Below are 20205 nucleotides of genomic sequence, written 5' to 3'. Positions count from 1 at the left end.
AAATAATAGTGTCTTTAATAACAATTTACTTTACCATTTATTATTCGCTTCTTCTTCTCCTTCCCGATCGTTCTCGACTAGGCTACTACCACATCCTACCGCTGTCCGCTATATTTGATTGACAGATTGTGTGAACAAATAGTGAGGGCGTGCGATACATTTTTATCCAATCGCATGTATTCCCTTGTTAAGGCCCGCATCAGGCCTTCACAAGGAATCACTGCGTTTTCGGTACCTCCACTCTAAAAAACATTGGGTTAAAAACAACCCAATTTCAACCCAACCACTGGGTAAATAGTGGTCGAGCCCAGCACTGAGTTATATTATCCCCGAAAATTGGGTTGTTCGGTCAATCCAATGAGTTGGGTTGATAGTCTAACCCAAACCTTGGGTTATCGTAACAAAACTGTTAGGTTAAACCTATATAATATCAATAAAACCAAGGAAATGGTAGTGGATTACAGAAGGAAGCAGCAGAACTACAGTTACACCCCACAAATGATCAGCGGGCAACCTGTAGAGAGAGTCACACGTTTTAAATACCTTGGTGTCCACATTACTGAAGACTAACATGGACTGTTAACACTCAATATGTTCTGAAGAAGTCCAGACAACGTCTCTACTTCCTTCGTCAGCTAAGGAAATTCAAAGTTTCTACATCCATCATGAAGGCCTTCTACCCTTCAGCGGTTGAGAGTGTTCTAACTGGTAGCATCATCACCTGGTATGGGAACTCTACAGTTAGAGATTGTAGTACTCTGCAGAGAGTAGTGCGCTCAGCTGAACATACTATAAGAACTCAACTCCCTGCTCTACAAGATATCTATTCCAGAAGAGTACTCCTAAGAGCCCAAAAGATTCTGAAGGACTCTTCTCATCCTAACAATGGATTATTCCTACCGCTGAAATCAAGAAGACGCCTATGTAGTCACAAAGCCAGAACTGAGAGACTCAGGAGAAGTTTTTATCCCCAGGGGTCATTCCGTGTGAAATCACCCAATTTCAGCACAATTTGGCAGGTGACCCTCTCTGAAAAAATCTGAAAAAAATCACAAGTGTTTGTAGACCAAATCCATGCATAGATCTTAAATAGTATATCTGTATTGTATATCTGTAGTAATACTTGATTGTATTAAAAGAGCACCACATGTGGTGCAAAGTGATACTGCAGATAAAATACAAATTCAGTGGATTTATAGACAATATTTGTAAAAAATCTTATCTCAATGAAGAAACTCAGCAACAAGCCCAAATTTTGGGCAGATGATCCTCACATACAGAATGATATATGGTAAAATAAAAAGAAATCCTGTTAACTGTCCACGTGGTGAAATGAGAAGATGAAAACGGGCTTTTTGAAAATCAAGCCCAATTTAATAAAAATGCTCTGACAATATGATAATGTTAACAACCAAAGTTAATGCATGGACATGACCTTATAATCCATACATGAGTGGGAAAAAAATCTGATGAATTTGTGTCACATACTTTTTGAATGACAAGCCCTCAAAGGTGGTGATGTTTTTTCACATAATGATTTTATAGCCATTTTCAGAGCTTTGCAGAGGGGAAATTACACAAGATACACCTGATTTGATTGGATTGTTTAATTCAACAGGAAAATGTACTTCTATTCACATAGTTTCACTAATGTGTGTGAAATACCAAAAGAGCCAATAATGTTGGAAGTTGAACAAAAATAATTGTTCACCACGATGCTTAAAATGACTTGAAACTTCAAATGGCTGTAGTTTTGGAATCATTAGTGATACAGATATACTATTTAAGATTTATGCATAGGTTTGGTCTACAAACACCTGTGATTTTTTTCAGATTTTTTGGGAGAGGGTGACCTGCCAGCCACTGGGTGATTTGACACGGAATGACCCCCAGGCCATCCGAACTCTGAACTCACACTATACTGACTTTGCACACATTCACTCCTCAGCACTCTCAAACATTTCCCAACTCTGAACTCACACTAGACTGACTTTGCACTCATTCACTCCTCAGCACTCATGACCCCCCCACCACACACACACTTACATGACTTTTAGCACTTAGTTTTACATCCCTCTCCCTATGCTACAGACCTTTTTTAATTTTCTTATTTCATCACACGTCAAAACACACACAAACACACACACATACACACACACACACACACACACACACACACACATATCTGACTTTCTCCAACTTTTGCACATCTCCATAGAACTTTTTATTTATTATTTTTGATTTCTCCTCCATCTATCTACCCATGTCCTTGATTGCCTAGTCTTTCTCAATAGTCTTTTCAAAACCATCATTACCCCCTGGCGTGTTTCAAGAAGAAGATCTCTATGCTCGCCGCAGATGGAGGCAGGTCCAATACATGGCGGATCTCTTCTGGAAGAGGTGGCTTAGGGAGTACTTGCCGGAGCTCCAAACACGACAAAGGTGGTCCAAGATCAAAAGAAACTTTTCTCTTGGTGACATCGTCCTGCTGGTGGATGAGTCGGCGCCCCGAAACTCCTGGGTCGTTGGCAGAATCACCCAGGTCGGTACAGACGAACATGGTCTCATAAGAAGCGTTAAAGTAAAGACTAAAACCAGTGAGCTCCTCAGGCCTATTTCAAAGGTCTGCCTGCTGGTTGAGCAGCCCTGGGGCTGTAAAGACTGAAAGTAAGAAAGAAAGAAAAAAAACTTGTATTGAGCCAAATTGAATGTAATTGTTTATTTAGTGTTTTGTGATAAACAATTAGGGGCCAGAAATGTATGAGCCAAGTAACTGTATTTTGCCTTATGTATATTTTGGGTTAACATTCTGTCGTCTGTTTTTTGTTACATGCCAGTAGAGGGCACTCTTTGTAATTTAGTATAAAAACACACCCCTTCCATTCACCTGCTAGGCTGTTGCTAACTTAGTTGTGGTGGTTGCTATGCTGGTTACTATGTTTATCTCATTGGTTGCTATATTGTTTGCTAGGTTGTAACTATGAAAGTGGTTGCTAGGCTGTTGCTAGGGTATTTGACATGGTTGCTAGGCTGTTGCTAGGGTAGTTGAGGTGGTTGCTAGGCTGTTGCTAGGGTATTTGACATGGTTGCTAGGCTGTTGCTAGGGTAGTTGAGGTGGTTGCTAGGCTGTTGCTAGGGTATTTGACATGGTTGCTAGGCTGTTGCTAGGGTATTTGACATGGGTGCTATGCTGTTGCTAGGGCACTTGAGATGGTTGCTAGGCTGTTGCTAGGTTAGTTGTGGTGGTTGCTATGCTGGTTTCTAGGTTAAACTCATTGGTTGCTATATTGGTTGCTAGGTTGTAACTGTGGAAGTGGTTGCTAGAGTATTTGACATGGTTGCTAGGCTGTTGCTAGGGTACTTAAGGTGGTTGCTATGTTGGTTGCTAGGTAGGTGGTGGTTTAATATAGTTGGAATGGCTGAACAGTTAAATAAGTGGATAGTTGAACAGTGAATTATTGTGGTGAGGATTGTGGTTTTGAAACAGTTGTGGACAGAGGAAGCAGTGGAACAGGATGTGTAGTCTTAAGAGAATGAGATCGTATGCTTAAAGCCTGAGAAACTGACAGTTGGTGCTGGTGGCCAGAATACCTGGCCCAGGATTCTAATTGCGTAATGGCCCTATTGTCATCAGCCCAATGTTAAGTCTATGGGGAAATTTTTACTAGTTTTTAATTACTATTTTAAAAACTATAAAAGTTACAAAGATGAAAAATACAAAGCCCAGATGTCACAAATAAGACCTACGTAACGCAGTTTGAATGAAGTTTCTACGTTAAACGGTTGAAGCTGCATTAAGTGCGTTAGAAGAAGAAGAAGCCTAGGAAGAACAGTACAGTGCATTTCAAGGGCGCGGGAAGGGGGGTGCTGCAGCACCCCCTGCTGGCAGGAGATAGATTTTTAAAAATGATTATATTTTTTTTTAAATAATTACTAATTCGCTGTCTGACATTATTTATATTTTTGTATGTGAAATGATGAGTCAAATAGCAAAAAAGGGTTATGGATAGGTTCGAATATAGGCTACAGTTATAGAGATCAACGTGAACGTGAGTCAATTACTGTAAGAACCGTAGCGTGGTTTCAGCTATGTGATAGCGATCAAGTGTGTAGGCCTACGGTTGATATAGGCCTACATATTCTATGCGATTTACACGTTCAAAAAAACATGGATAAGCTGAAAGAAACTAATAAATGTATAGCTAGTGAAATCATTTCACTATCCTAGTCGCTAAGATAGAAATTATTAGGACACATACTTGCTGTGGAGACGACACACTTTAGGCTATTCAGAAATTATTTGCGAGATCATTGCAGCCTGATTATTAGCCTATATTTAAAGCTTATACCATGGTCTAGGTTGAAAAGGGTGTCATTTAAAAAGTGATATACTACACCTATAAAATTATTATGACGTTGCTTAACAACGCCTGAGTTAGTCCGCTCAGCTGTGACTTATCAACATTCCACAGCATTGCAAAAACAGCTGAAAAAACGAACGATTTTAACTCTAAAACTCATTTAGTAGTAGTATAAACGGGATAATGCCCTTCGATGCGTCCATTATCAGAAATAAATGGACTTCGCAGAAGCAACAGTCCTGCGCTTCGCGTCGGACAGTTCACGCCTCCGCGTCGTCCATTTATTTCTGATAATGGACACCTCGTCGGGCATTATCCCTTACCTAACATCTCTGGTGTGGTTTTGACGATCAGAAAAGTAATTTTCCTTCCATTTTCCTTAGCTAATGATGTCAAGTGCGCTTCTGTGGGGTTAGGGTGGGCGCAGTGGACTCGGAGTGCTGTCGCGGAACATTGGAATTTGTGGCTGCCCAGGACTTTTCTAAAACTTCTCGCTATTCGCCGCACACCGCACTAAAATGACGTAGGCTATTTAGCAGTCAAAATCCAAAACATGCCCAGGGGAGGGGAGGGGGGGGGGGGGGGGGGGATCGTCGGACATCTATTATTTTTGTTATTCAGCACCCCTGGTCAAAAATAGGTTCCCGCGCGCCTGGTGCATTACCATGCACTGTAATAAGAATACTTTGGATACCCTAGTGCTTTTTCAAAGTTCTCAATGTCTCGTTTTAAATGCCAAGGCCCTCGGAAGTCTACCAATGATGTATGGAGCTACTTTAAGCTTCGTAAATGGTGTAAAACAGTGATTTATTTGCATGGCTAGGCCGATGCCCGAGGCACCCCCATTGAAAAACTGTTGGTAGCATTGGCTAACTAGCGCCAGATTTCTGAGTGCAGGGGACAAGCCGAGATTAGTTATGAGACATGAGTCACACTCGGTATCATGTTTCAACACACTTTAGGTCAATGTCACACCGGAATTCTCCTCCAATGAATTCTCCAATGATGAACAGTACAGTGCATTTTCATGAACTGTAATAACTTATTACATAATGCGGTAAAATTCAGGTACTGCACTGAAATGTTTTGCTTCCATCTTAGAGGGAAAAGCCTTTTCAGTTTCTTTCAATAATACTTCATCTTCATCTGCCCCCTTATCTTATGGTGTTCCACAAAAAACGGCAACAAAAACAACCTGAGCAAACCTTGCCCATAAAACATATCAAACTGTTCCAGCAAATCACAGACGAGATGCGCGTTTAGGAGAGTTTCAATTGCACGAGAGCAGCACGGCAGGGAGGGGAAGGAAGTAGTGAGCTACCTCTCTGTTTTGTTTGAAAGTCAAAAGAAGTGACGTTACCCAGCATTGCTTAAAGCACCGTATATATATGTACATATTATTTTAGTTTTATTTTCCTGTTGTGCTTTTTTGTTGTGTCTTTATTCATTTTGTCTTCTATTATTTATTTATTTATTTATTTTGAGCACTTTGGTCAACCACAGGTTGTTTTAAATTTTGCTATATAAATAAACTTGACTATTACTATTAGGGAGTAATGGTGCGAGTGCTCATTTAATGTGTGAGCGCATCTGCGCTAGTGAAACTGTTGAACCACTGGAGATAACGTGGGAGCAACAAACAAGCCTATTTAAATCAACGAACAAAGCGGATTCTTGTGGGCTATACTACGAATCTCGATTAGTGGGTTAGCGAGGTATGTTGCGCTCAGAGCCAGGGTATAGATAGATAGATAGATAGATAGATACTTTATTGATCCCCAAGGGGAAATTCAAGGGTCTCAGTAGCATACAGACATCACACACAACATGCACTTACAGCAGAAATGGTAAATATAAGTATAAGTATAAACATATAACCAAACTCCACTGTACAATAGAGACAGTAGGAGATAAGAAAAACTAACAAAACTAAATACTAAATATACTATATAAATTAAATATAAAAAAAATCTAGTGTGCTTGAGGGTGATCAAGCATGAGACGCTTGTAGTGACAGGTCCTGTAGTTCTGTGTGCATGGTGAGGTGCTCAAGAGAGTGAGTGTCATGGTGAGGGTGCAAAAGTAGTCCAACAGTAGTCCTGTAGTTCTGTGTGTATGGTAAGGTGCTCAAGAGAGTGAGTGTCATGGTGAAGGTGCAAAAAGTAATCCAACATTAGTCCAACAGTGCAATAATAAGGTCTAGAGACCAGCATAAATAATATGGACAAATAGGAGAGTAAAGTATAATGTAGACAAGGTAATATAAAAAAAACTATAAAAAACTATGTCAGTGCAAGAACAGGTTGAGGTAATAGGGTTACAACCATTCAGTATTGTAGCAGAAGCCATTGATCATGTGTGCTAATATAGCATGAAAAACAGTGTAGCATGAAAACAGTAGTAAAAACATTAGGCTGTGGACATTAGTAAAACAGTAGTAAAACAGGGTAACACTTTATTTGACGGGTGAGTTCATAACACATTCATAGCAGCTGTCATAAACTGCACATAAAGCATTCATGAATGTTTCATGAGACGTGACTCAACATTCATCCCAAACCTTTTATGAATGTGGTAGACAGAACGACGACAACTTAATAAAATAAATAAAAGTCCAACATCGTATTTGTGTTACCTGGATACCATTAATTTAATCTCTCCAGCCTTTGTAAATATTTCATGAGTATCTTATGAAGTCTATATCGAATGTCACTTTTCTATAAAAGTTGTGAAGCATTCATAATCACTGAGTTTAACACTGGGAGGTAAACTAGCCTACATTCAGCTGACCCGTATTCGGTTGGACATTCCCAGTAGCAAAAGATGAGAAATCATCTGCAAAGGTTACATCATAAAACAAATAAATTTTTCTGAAACAAAAACGATTTGCTTGACCATGTTCTGTCTTTTTGGCACTGGGGTAGACCATTGACTCAGATGTGACGTGATCAGGTAAGAGGTTTGGACCAAAAACGACAATGCTGCTTTGCGACTTTTGACTTTTATTTTGACAAGCTCTCGTTGTTCTGTCTTCCACATTCATGAAAGGTTTGGTATGAATGTTGAGTCATGTCTCATGAAACAGTCATGAATGCTTTATGTGCTGCTATGAATGTGTTATAAATGTGACAGCTGCTATGAATGTGTTATAAACTCACCCGTCAAGTAAGTGTAATAAAGCAGTAGTGGGCAGTCAGTACTCAAACATGGAGAGGGTGGAGAGGCAGACAGACTAAGCAGAGAAGTGTATCTCTCCTCTTCCCTTTAGTGAAGCATTAAACAGTTCAATGGCCCTGGGGACAAAAGACTTCCTCAGCCTTTCAGTTGTGCATGGCAGTGAGTGAAGTCTCCAGCTGATCAAGCTCTTTTGCTTTTTAATAGTGCTGTAGAGTGGATGGCATTCATTGTCCAAGATGTTGATCAGTTTGTTCAGGGTCCTTTTGTCAGATATTGAAGTGATGCACTCCAGTTCAGCTCCCACTACAGAGCCAGCCTTCCTTACCAGCCTGTCAAGTCACCCAGCATCCTTCTTCTTTGTGCTTCCTCCCCAGCATACCACTGCATAGAAGAGGACGCTGGCCACAACAGACTGGTAGAACATCCTGAGGAGCATGCTGCACACATTGAAGGACCGCAGCCTCCTCAGGAAGTACAGCCTGCTCTGCCCTTTCTTGTAGAGTGTGTCAGTGTTGGCTGACCAGTCCAGTTTATTGTCCAGGTGGAGACCCAGATACTTGTAGGTGATTACCACCTCCACATTGACCCCATCAATGGAGACTGGTAGCAGAGCGGGCTTAGACCTGCGGAAATCTATCACCATCTCCTTGGTCTTTGAAGTGTTGAGTTGAAGGTGATTGAGTTTGCACCATTGCATAAAATCCTCCACCAGGCTCCTGTAGTCCTCCTCTTGCTCATCCCTGATACACCCCACAATTGCAGTATCATCAGAAAACTTCTGCATGTGGCATGACTCGGTGTTGTAGCAGAAGTCAGATGTGTACAGGGTGAACAGGACTGGAGAGAGCACAGTTCCCTGTGGTGCTCCGGTGCTGCTGATCACAGTGTCAGATAGACAGTTTTTCAGTCTGACGAACTGTGGTCGTTCAGTCAGGTAGTCTGTAATCCAGGTTACCAGGTGAGCGTCCACACCCATCTGCAAGAGCTTGTCTCCCAGTCTGAGGGGTTGGATGGTGTTAAAAGCACTTGAGAAATCAAAGAACATGATTCTCACAGCACTTTTCCCCTTGTCTAGGTGAGAATGTGTTCTGTGTAGAAGATAAGTGATGGCATCGTCCACGCCCACTTTCTCCTGGTATGCAAACTGAGAGGGTTGAGAGGGTTGTCGTGTGGCTAGAGACTGATGGCCGTTGGCTGAGGCCATTGTTGCCGCACTGCTCGTGGTCACCATGTGGGGGAGAGGTGCCTGATCTGCAGTGATGGTGGAGGGGGGGAGGGGAGGGGGAGTGCATCTGGGGTCTGTGTGTCTGATGGCTGTTGACTGAAGTCGTTGTCACCTCATTGTTCGTGGTCGCCATGTGGGGGAGGGGTGCAATATCCAGTGATGGTGGGGGTGAGTGTTGCACTGGTAATGAGGTGGGGTGGGGGCTGGGGGATGACCACCTCCTTGATATTACTGTCAAGGTTGCCAGAGTCTTGGACAGCTCAACAGGCACAGGCAAGGAGGCATCAGGCGGGGGCAGGGGGGGTGAAGGGGGCTAGGTCGCTGGATGTCCCCGAGATACAAAGCTGGAGAGACTGGGAGAGCAGTACTTGGAGCTGGTGCAATGCAATAGAATCTGTTGTAAAAGTGGTTCAGCTGGTTCGCCCTGTCCAGGTCTCCCTCCACAGAGCTGCTGCTCTTCTTAAGGCCAGTGATGGATTTCATACAGTCCCACACCTCCTTAATGTTGTTTTCTTGCAACTTCTGTTCCATCTTCCTTCTGTAGTCCTCCTTAGCCTCTTTCAGCTTATTCTTGAGTTCCCCCTGTACTCGCCTCAGCTCTGCCATGTCTCCCTCTTTAAACGCCATCTTTTTCCTATTGAGAAGGGTCTTGACATTACTGGTTATCCAAGGCTTGTTATTTGGATAGCAGCGTACAGTCCTTGTGGGAACAACAATGTCCATACAGAAGTTCAGATAGTCAGTAGTGCAATGTGTGACCTCCTCTAAGTCCTCTACATTCAGTAGCACACTCCAGTCAGTGGACTCAAAGCAGTCTCTCAAAGCCTCATCCACTTCTGGTGTCCACTTCCTGAAGGTGCGCGTGGCAACTGGTAGCCTCTGAACTTTTGGCTTGTACATTGGCTGAAGATAAATGAGGTTATGGTTATGGTTATGGTTATGGATTTAGCAGACGCCTTTGTCCAAAGCGACACATAAATACAAACAACATAATAATATTTAAAATTGAACAGGGAACAGATTAGAATGTAGGTCAAATATAATAAGGAGAATAGTTATAATACACAATAATATAAATTCAATCAATAGCCTAATAAAAAGCAATGGAAAAAAGGGGAAAGGCAATAATAAAACAATAATGTCCATTCAATCAATAATATAAAAACAATGACATGCTAAGATTACATTAAGGAGAATATCAATAATAAACAATAATGTCAAATTAATTAACAGCCCAATTGAAATAAAACAACATTATACAACCCAGACAGCAAAATATATTTGGGCCAGATTTGGTCCAGATCGTCATTAGCATTTGGCGCAGATCTACTAAACGGACCTGCCCCGGGGTCATTTCTTCCAACGGGCCAATACCGGAACAGGTTGGAATTACGGATCAGAGACAGATCTGGGCCAGAACTGGCCCAGTACAGTTAATATTGCCATGGCATTTGGTGCGGATCTGGCCCAGACTCATATTCTACATCTGGGGCTCATCTGGCCCTGGTCTGTGATTCATATTTAAGCTATCAGAGAATTAAGACCCACACAATTTGTAATTTTCAAAATAGTTTTTTATTTTAAAAAGGCAAAAGAGAACACTGTGTCAGCTAGCCTAAGCTTAGGCCTAGGCCTACAACATAACACAAACCAATATGTGAAATATAAGGCTTATGTTGATAAACAAACTCCGCTAAACGCACTGAAAGAAAATGTCATGTTAACATAGTCCGTTGCATCTAACCGGCTGATGTCCCGATGATGATGACGATGGCGCTCAGCTGTGTCGGAGGAAGATTACTGGCAGTCTGGTGAGCACTGAAAGCACAGAACAGTTGGGCGATCCTGCAGATCAGCAGGTCAGTGGACTTCGACAGCGACAGTTTGTTGTTTCGTGAGAGTTCTTCGACGTTAGCTAGGCTACTCAATCCAGACTGCAGGGCAGGCTGCTATCATGGCAGCTCGCAGGTCAGCAGCAGTTCCTTGGTCGCGGCAGCGGCAGATCTCTCGCAGAGGCTAGCTGTCCTGAGAAATATTTTCGAGCAGACGGTGAATAGCAGCACTTGCCACTCTGACTCATCAATAAAAACTGTGCGCGCACACACCAGTCCCTAGAAGCGCACTTGACTTTACATCATAAACCTATTTCAGTAGGTTATATAGCCAGAGAATGTCCGTAGACGGGCTCTGATATAGCCTAGTCTAAGGTAAATTCCTTTTCGGACTTCTTTCTCTTTATCGCCATGGCATTTAGAATAAAGAATAACGTTCACGAACCGTTCTGGTTTTGTTGCCAGCATAAAAACAAGCTTACCATCTGCCTATCCGCAAATTTTAAACACAAGGGATTAATTGAACGATGACGAAGTCGGACATATAGGCATAGTTCATATTGGGAAAAAAGTTATACAATTTGCGTGCAACATCTAATTCACACTGCTGTAACCTCCTTTCTGTAACGGTTTGGTGTCATTGCGAATCTTTAAACAGACGATCTGACGGGTTTTAGAAGATTAAATACAACCCGAAACTAAAAAACAGACCAGGCATCTACTTGAGACCGGCCTTTAACCCAAACCTGTAGCCACGCCAGGCGTTGAAAGAGACAACGAGGCTGAACTTGGCACCACATTCATTTCCGCGGGGGAAGACCACTTTCAGATCGCGGGGGAGTTAAGTTTCCGTTCCACCATAAATAATGCAATTTTCTACCTCGTCCACAAGGGGCCAGTGTTGACCGCAAATCCGCGATAACACAGGCATGTGCCTGTTGCAGATGAACAGGCATTGTTCACAGACGTTCAAAAGCCTGTATATCTTTTTTCTGTTAACTCTACTGCCGAATGTTTTGAGAAATGTTGCCTTTTGTGTTCTATTAAATAATTTGGTAATTTAGAGGGGGGGGGGGGGGGGGTTATGTAGAGGGTGGCAGATTATGTAGTTTTTTCTTTATTTTCTGTGCTGGATCTTTTGATACATGTTGTGTTATTTTTTTTTCTATTAAACAATTTTGTTCATTTTCCACTGGGGGGGGAGGGGGGGGTGGTATGTAGTTGGTAGCAGATTTTGAAGTTTTTCTACAGTAAATGTATTCCCTACGGCCTACATGACTTTTCAACACATTCTGAAACTACACTCTCTCCTCTTTCCAATGACACCCCACTTGTGAAATTCTATGGTAGAAAATGCCCTTTTTTGCCCCTCTGAAAATACAGTATATATTTGTGAAATTGCAGAATTTCAACACTAGAACAGGGACAGATAGCCCATGAAGGATTTTGCAAGGGATGTTTCACCACATTCTATATCTACACTTCCTCCCCTTTCCAATGACACCCCACTTGTGAAATTCTATGGTGGAAAATTGGATATTTTGCCCCTCTGAAAATATAATATGTATTTGTGAAATTGCAGAATTTCAACACTTGAACAGGGACAGATAGCCCATGAAGGATTTTGCAAGGGATATTTCACCACATTCTATATCTACACTTCCTCCCCTTTCCAATGACACCCCACTTGTGAAATTCTATGGTAGAAAATTGGATATTTAGCCCCTCTGAAAATACAGTATATATTTTGTGAAATTGCAGAATTTCAACACTTGAACAGGGACACATAGCCCATGAAGGATTTTGCAAGGGATATTTCACCACATTCTGAAACTACACTTCCTCCCCTTTCCAATGACACCGCACTTGTGAAATTCTATGGTTGAAAATGCCCTTTTTTGCCCCTCTGAAAATACAGTATATATTTTGTGAAATTGCAGAATTTCAGCACTTGAACAGGGACAGATAGCCCATGAAGGATTTTGCAAGGGATGTTTCACCACATTCTGAAACTACACCTCCTCCCCTTTCCAATGACACCCCACTTGTGAAATTCTATGGTAGAAAATGCCCTTTTTTGCCCCTCTGAAAATACAGTATATATTTGTGAAATTGCAGAATTTCAACACTTGAACAGGGACAGATAGCCCATGAAGGATTTTGCAAGGGATATTTCACCACATTCTATATCTACACTTCCTCCCCTTTCCAATGACACCCCACTTGTGAAATTCTATGGTAGAAAATTGGATATTTAGCCCCTCTGAAAATACAGTATATATTTTGTGAAATTGCAGAATTTCAACACTTGAACAGGGACACATAGCCCATGAAGGATTTTGCAAGGGATATTTCACCACATTCTGAAACTACACTTCCTCCCCTTTCCAATGACACCGCACTTGTGAAATTCTATGGTTGAAAATGCCCTTTTTTGCCCCTCTGAAAATACAGTATATATTTTGTGAAATTGCAGAATTTCAGCACTTGAACAGGGACAGATAGCCCATGAAGGATTTTGCAAGGGATGTTTCACCACATTCTGAAACTACACCTCCTCCCCTTTCCAATGACACCCCACTTGTGAAATTCTATGGTAGAAAATGCCCTTTTTTGCCCCTCTGAAAATACAGTATATATTTGTGAAATTGCAGAATTTCAACACTTGAACAGGGACAGATAGCCCATGAAGGATTTTGCAAGGGATATTTCACCACATTCTATATCTACACTTCCTCCCCTTTCCAATGACACCCCACTTGTGAAATTCTATGGTAGAAAATTGGATATTTAGCCCCTCTGAAAATACAGTATATATTTTGTGAAATTGCAGAATTTCAACACTTGAACAGGGACACATAGCCCATGAAGGATTTTGCAAGGGATGTTTCACCACATTCTGAAACTACACTTCCTCCCCTTTCCAATGACACCGCACTTGTGAAATTCTATGGTTGAAAATGCCCTTTTTTGCCCCTCTGAAAATACAGTATATATTTTGTGAAATTGCAGAATTTCAGCACTTGAACAGGGACAGATAGCCCATGAAGGATTTTGCAAGGGATGTTTCACCACATTCTGAAACTACACTTCCTCCCCTTTCCAATGACACCGCACTTGTGAAATTCTATGGTTGAAAATGCCCTTTTTTGCCCCTCTGAAAATACAGTATATATTTTGTGAAATTGCAGAATTTCAGCACTTGAACAGGGACAGATAGCCCATGAAGGATTTTGCAAGGGATGTTTCACCATATTCTGAAACTACACCTCCTCCCCTTTCCAATGACACCCCACTTGTGAAATTCTATGGTAGAAAATGCCCTTTTTTGCCCCTCTGAAAATACAGTATATATTTGTGAAATTGCAGAATTTCAACACTTGAACAGGGACAGATAGCCCATGAAGGATTTTGCAAGGGATATTTCACCACATTCTATATCTACACTTCCTCCCCTTTCCAATGACACCCCACTTGTGAAATTCTATGGTAGAAAATTGGATATTTAGCCCCTCTGAAAATACAGTATATATTTTGTGAAATTGCAGAATTTCAACACTTGAACAGGGACACATAGCCCATGAAGGATTTTGCAAGGGATATTTCACCACATTCTGAAACTACACTTCCTCCCCTTTCCAATGACACCGCACTTGTGAAATTCTATGGTTGAAAATGCCCTTTTTTGCCCCTCTGAAAATACAGTATATATTTTGTGAAATTGCAGAATTTCAGCACTTGAACAGGGACAGATAGCCCATGAAGGATTTTGCAAGGGATGTTTCACCACATTCTGAAACTACACCTCCTCCCCTTTCCAATGACACCCCACTTGTGAAATTCTATGGTAGAAAATGCCCTTTTTTGCCCCTCTGAAAATACAGTATATATTTGTGAAATTGCAGAATTTCAACACTTGAACAGGGACAGATAGCCCATGAAGGATTTTGCAAGGGATATTTCACCACATTCTATATCTACACTTCCTCCCCTTTCCAATGACACCCCACTTGTGAAATTCTATGGTAGAAAATTGGATATTTAGCCCCTCTGAAAATACAGTATATATTTTGTGAAATTGCAGAATTTCAACACTTGAACAGGGACACATAGCCCATGAAGGATTTTGCAAGGGATATTTCACCACATTCTGAAACTACACTTCCTCCCCTTTCCAATGACACCGCACTTGTGAAATTCTATGGTTGAAAATGCCCTTTTTTGCCCCTCTGAAAATACAGTATATATTTTGTGAAATTGCAGAATTTCAGCACTTGAACAGGGACAGATAGCCCATGAAGGATTTTGCAAGGGATGTTTCACCACATTCTGAAACTACACCTCCTCCCCTTTCCAATGACACCCCACTTGTGAAATTCTATGGTAGAAAATGCCCTTTTTTGCCCCTCTGAAAATACAGTATATATTTGTGAAATTGCAGAATTTCAACACTAGAACAGGGACAGATAGCCCAAGAAGGATTTTGCAAGGGATGTTTCACCACATTCTATATCTACACTTCCTCCCCTTTCCAATGACACCCCACTTGTGAAATTCTATGGTGGAAAATCGGATATTTAGCCCCTCTAAAAACAGTATATATTTTGTGAAATTGCAGAATTTCAGCACTTGAACAGGGACAGATAGCCCATGAAGGATTTTGCAAGGGATCTTTCACCACATTCTGAAACTACACCTCCTCCCCTTTCCAATGACACCCCACTTGTGAAATTCTATGTTGGAAAATTGGATATTTAGCCCCTCTAAAAACAGTATATATTTTGTGAAATTGCAGAATTTCAGCACTTGAACAGGGACAGATAGCCCATGAAGGATTTTGCAAGGGATGTTTCACCACATTCTGAAACTACACCTCCTCCCCTTTCCAATGACACCCCACTTGTGAAATTCTATGGTAGAAAATGCCCTTTTTTGCCCCTCTGAAAATACAGTATATATTTGTGAAATTGCAGAATTTCAACACTTGAACAGGGACAGATAGCCCATGAAGGATTTTGCAAGGGATATTTCACCACATTCTATATCTACACTTCCTCCCCTTTCCAATGACACCCCACTTGTGAAATTCTATGGTAGAAAATTGGATATTTAGCCCCTCTGAAAATACAGTATATATTTTGTGAAATTGCAGAATTTCAACACTTGAACAGGGACACATAGCCCATGAAGGATTTTGCAAGGGATATTTCACCACATTCTGAAACTACACTTCCTCCCCTTTCCAATGACACCGCACTTGTGAAATTCTATGGTTGAAAATGCCCTTTTTTGCCCCTCTGAAAATACAGTATATATTTTGTGAAATTGCAGAATTTCAGCACTTGAACAGGGACAGATAGCCCATGAAGGATTTTGCAAGGGATGTTTCACCACATTCTGAAACTACACCTCCTCCCCTTTCCAATGACACCCCACTTGTGAAATTCTATGGTAGAAAATGCCCTTTTTTGCCCCTCTGAAAATACAGTATATATTTGTGAAATTGCAGAATTTCAACACTAGAACAGGGACAGATAGCCCAAGAAGGATTTTGCAAGGGATGTTTCACCACATTCTATATCTACACTTCCTCCCCTTTCCAATGACACCCCACTTGTGAAATTCTATGGTGGAAAATCGGATATTTAGCCCCTCTAAAAACAGTATATATTTTGTGAAATTGCAGAATTTCAGCACTTGAACAGGGACAGATAGCCCATGAAGGATTTTGCAAGGGATCTTTCACCACATTCTGAAACTACACCTCCTCCCCTTTCCAATGACACCCCACTTGTGAAATTCTATGTTGGAAAATTGGATATTTAGCCCCTCTAAAAACAGTATATATTTTGTGCAATTGCAGAATTTCAACACTAGAACAGCGACTGATGTCCCATGAAGGATTTTGCAAGGGATGTTTCACCACATTCTGAAACTACACCTCCTCCCCTTTCCAATGACACCCACTTGTGAAATTCTATGGTGAAAAATGCCCTTTTTTGCCCCTCTGAAAATACAGTATATATTGGTGAAATTGCAGAATTTCAACACTAGAACAGGGACAGATAGCCAATGAAGGATTTTGCAAGGGATGTTTCACCACATTCTGAAACTACACCTCCTCCCCTTTCCAATGACACCCCACTTGTGAAATTCTATGGTAGAAAATGCCCTTTTTTGCCCCTCTCAAAATATAATATGTATTTGTGAAATTGCAGAATTTCAACACTTGAACAGGGACAGATAGCCCATGAAGGATTTTGCAAGGGATATTTCACCACATTCTATATCTACACTTCCTCCCCTTTCCAATGACACCCCACTTGTGAAATTCTATGGTGGAAAATTGGATATTTAGCCCCTCTGAAAATATAATATGTATTTGTGAAATTGCAGAATTTCAGCACTTGAACAGGGACAGATAGCCCATGAAGGATATCGCAAGGGATGTTTCACCACATTCTGAAACTACACCTCCTCCTCTTTCCAATGACACCCCACTTGTGAAATTCTATGGTGAAAAATGGGATATTTAGCCCCTCTGAAAATACAGTATATATTTTGTGAAATTGCATAATTTCAACACTTGAACAGGGACACATAGCCCATGAAGGATTTTGCAAGGGATGTTTCACCACATTCTGAAACTACACCTCCTCCCCTTTCCAATGACACCCCACGTATGAAATTCTATGGTGGAAAATTGGATATTTGGCCCCTTTAAAAACAGTATATATTTTGTGAAATAGCAGAATTTCAGCACTAGAACAGCGACTGATGTCCCATGAAGGATTTTGCAAGGGATATTTCACCACATTCTGAAACTACACTTCCTCCCCTTTCCAATGACACCGCACTTGTGAAATTCTATGGTTGAAAATGCCCTTTTTTGCCCCTCTGAAAATACAGTATATATTTTGTGAAATTGCAGAATTTCAGCACTTGACCAGGGACAGATAGCCCATGAAGGATTTTGCAAGGGATGTTTCACCACATTCTGAAACTACACCTCCTCCCCTTTCCAATGACACCCCACTTGTGAAATTCTATGGTAGAAAATGCCCTTTTTTGCCCCTCTGAAAATACAGTATATATTTGTGAAATTGCAGAATTTCAGCACTTGAACAGGGACGGATGGCCCATGAAGGATTTTGCAAGGGATATTTCACCACATTCTGTATCTACACTTCCTCCCCTTTCCAATGACACCCCACTTGTGAAATTCTATGGTAGAAAATTGGATATTTAGCCCCTCTGAAAATACAGTATATATTTTGTGAAATTGCAGAATTTCAACACTTGAACAGGGACACATAGCCCATGAAGGATTTTGCAAGGGATATTTCACCACATTCTGAAACTACACTTCCTCCCCTTTCCAATGACACCGCACTTGTGAAATTCTATGGTTGAAAATGCCCTTTTTTGCCCCTCTGAAAATACAGTATATATTTTGTGAAATTGCAGAATTTCAGCACTTGAACAGGGACAGATAGCCCATGAAGGATTTTGCAAGGGATGTTTCACCACATTCTGAAACTACACCTCCTCCCCTTTCCAATGACACCCCACTTGTGAAATTCTATGGTAGAAAATGCCCTTTTTTGCCCCTCTGAAAATACAGTATATATTTGTGAAATTGCAGAATTTCAACACTTGAACAGGGACAGATAGCCCATGAAGGATTTTGCAAGGGATATTTCACCACATTCTATATCTACACTTCCTCCCCTTTCCAATGACACCCCACTTGTGAAATTCTATGGTAGAAAATTGGATATTTAGCCCCTCTGAAAATACAGTATATATTTTGTGAAATTGCAGAATTTCAACACTTGAACAGGGACACATAGCCCATGAAGGATTTTGCAAGGGATATTTCACCACATTCTGAAACTACACTTCCTCCCCTTTCCAATGACACCGCACTTGTGAAATTCTATGGTTGAAAATGCCCTTTTTTGCCCCTCTGAAAATACAGTATATATTTTGTGAAATTGCAGAATTTCAGCACTTGAACAGGGACAGATAGCCCATGAAGGATTTTGCAAGGGATGTTTCACCACATTCTGAAACTACACCTCCTCCCCTTTCCAATGACACCCCACTTGTGAAATTCTATGGTAGAAAATGCCCTTTTTTGCCCCTCTGAAAATACAGTATATATTTGTGAAATTGCAGAATTTCAACACTAGAACAGGGACAGATAGCCCAAGAAGGATTTTGCAAGGGATGTTTCACCACATTCTATATCTACACTTCCTCCCCTTTCCAATGACACCCCACTTGTGAAATTCTATGGTGGAAAATCGGATATTTAGCCCCTCTAAAAACAGTATATATTTTGTGAAATTGCAGAATTTCAGCACTTGAACAGGGACAGATAGCCCATGAAGGATTTTGCAAGGGATCTTTCACCACATTCTGAAACTACACCTCCTCCCCTTTCCAATGACACCCCACTTGTGAAATTCTATGTTGGAAAATTGGATATTTAGCCCCTCTAAAAACAGTATATATTTTGTGAAATTGCAGAATTTCAGCACTTGAACAGGGACAGATAGCCCATGAAGGATTTTGCAAGGGATGTTTCACCACATTCTGAAACTACACCTCCTCCCCTTTCCAATGACACCCCACTTGTGAAATTCTATGGTAGAAAATGCCCTTTTTTGCCCCTCTGAAAATACAGTATATATTTGTGAAATTGCAGAATTTCAACACTTGAACAGGGACAGATAGCCCATGAAGGATTTTGCAAGGGATATTTCACCACATTCTATATCTACACTTCCTCCCCTTTCCAATGACACCCCACTTGTGAAATTCTATGGTAGAAAATTGGATATTTAGCCCCTCTGAAAATACAGTATATATTTTGTGAAATTGCAGAATTTCAACACTTGAACAGGGACACATAGCCCATGAAGGATTTTGCAAGGGATATTTCACCACATTCTGAAACTACACTTCCTCCCCTTTCCAATGACACCGCACTTGTGAAATTCTATGGTTGAAAATGCCCTTTTTTGCCCCTCTGAAAATACAGTATATATTTTGTGAAATTGCAGAATTTCAGCACTTGAACAGGGACAGATAGCCCATGAAGGATTTTGCAAGGGATGTTTCACCACATTCTGAAACTACACCTCCTCCCCTTTCCAATGACACCCCACTTGTGAAATTCTATGGTAGAAAATGCCCTTTTTTGCCCCTCTGAAAATACAGTATATATTTGTGAAATTGCAGAATTTCAACACTAGAACAGGGACAGATAGCCCAAGAAGGATTTTGCAAGGGATGTTTCACCACATTCTATATCTACACTTCCTCCCCTTTCCAATGACACCCCACTTGTGAAATTCTATGGTGGAAAATCGGATATTTAGCCCCTCTAAAAACAGTATATATTTTGTGAAATTGCAGAATTTCAGCACTTGAACAGGGACAGATAGCCCATGAAGGATTTTGCAAGGGATCTTTCACCACATTCTGAAACTACACCTCCTCCCCTTTCCAATGACACCCCACTTGTGAAATTCTATGTTGGAAAATTGGATATTTAGCCCCTCTAAAAACAGTATATATTTTGTGCAATTGCAGAATTTCA

The sequence above is a fragment of the Alosa pseudoharengus genome, unplaced genomic scaffold, assembly GCF_046254945.1.
Source record: "Alosa pseudoharengus isolate Yale_2024_CS ecotype anadromous, Long Island Sound unplaced genomic scaffold, YU_APseudo_1.1 YU_APseudo_1.1_scf_15, whole genome shotgun sequence".
Taxonomy (NCBI): domain Eukaryota; kingdom Metazoa; phylum Chordata; class Actinopteri; order Clupeiformes; family Clupeidae; genus Alosa; species Alosa pseudoharengus.
This window is presented reverse-complemented; position numbering follows the sequence as displayed.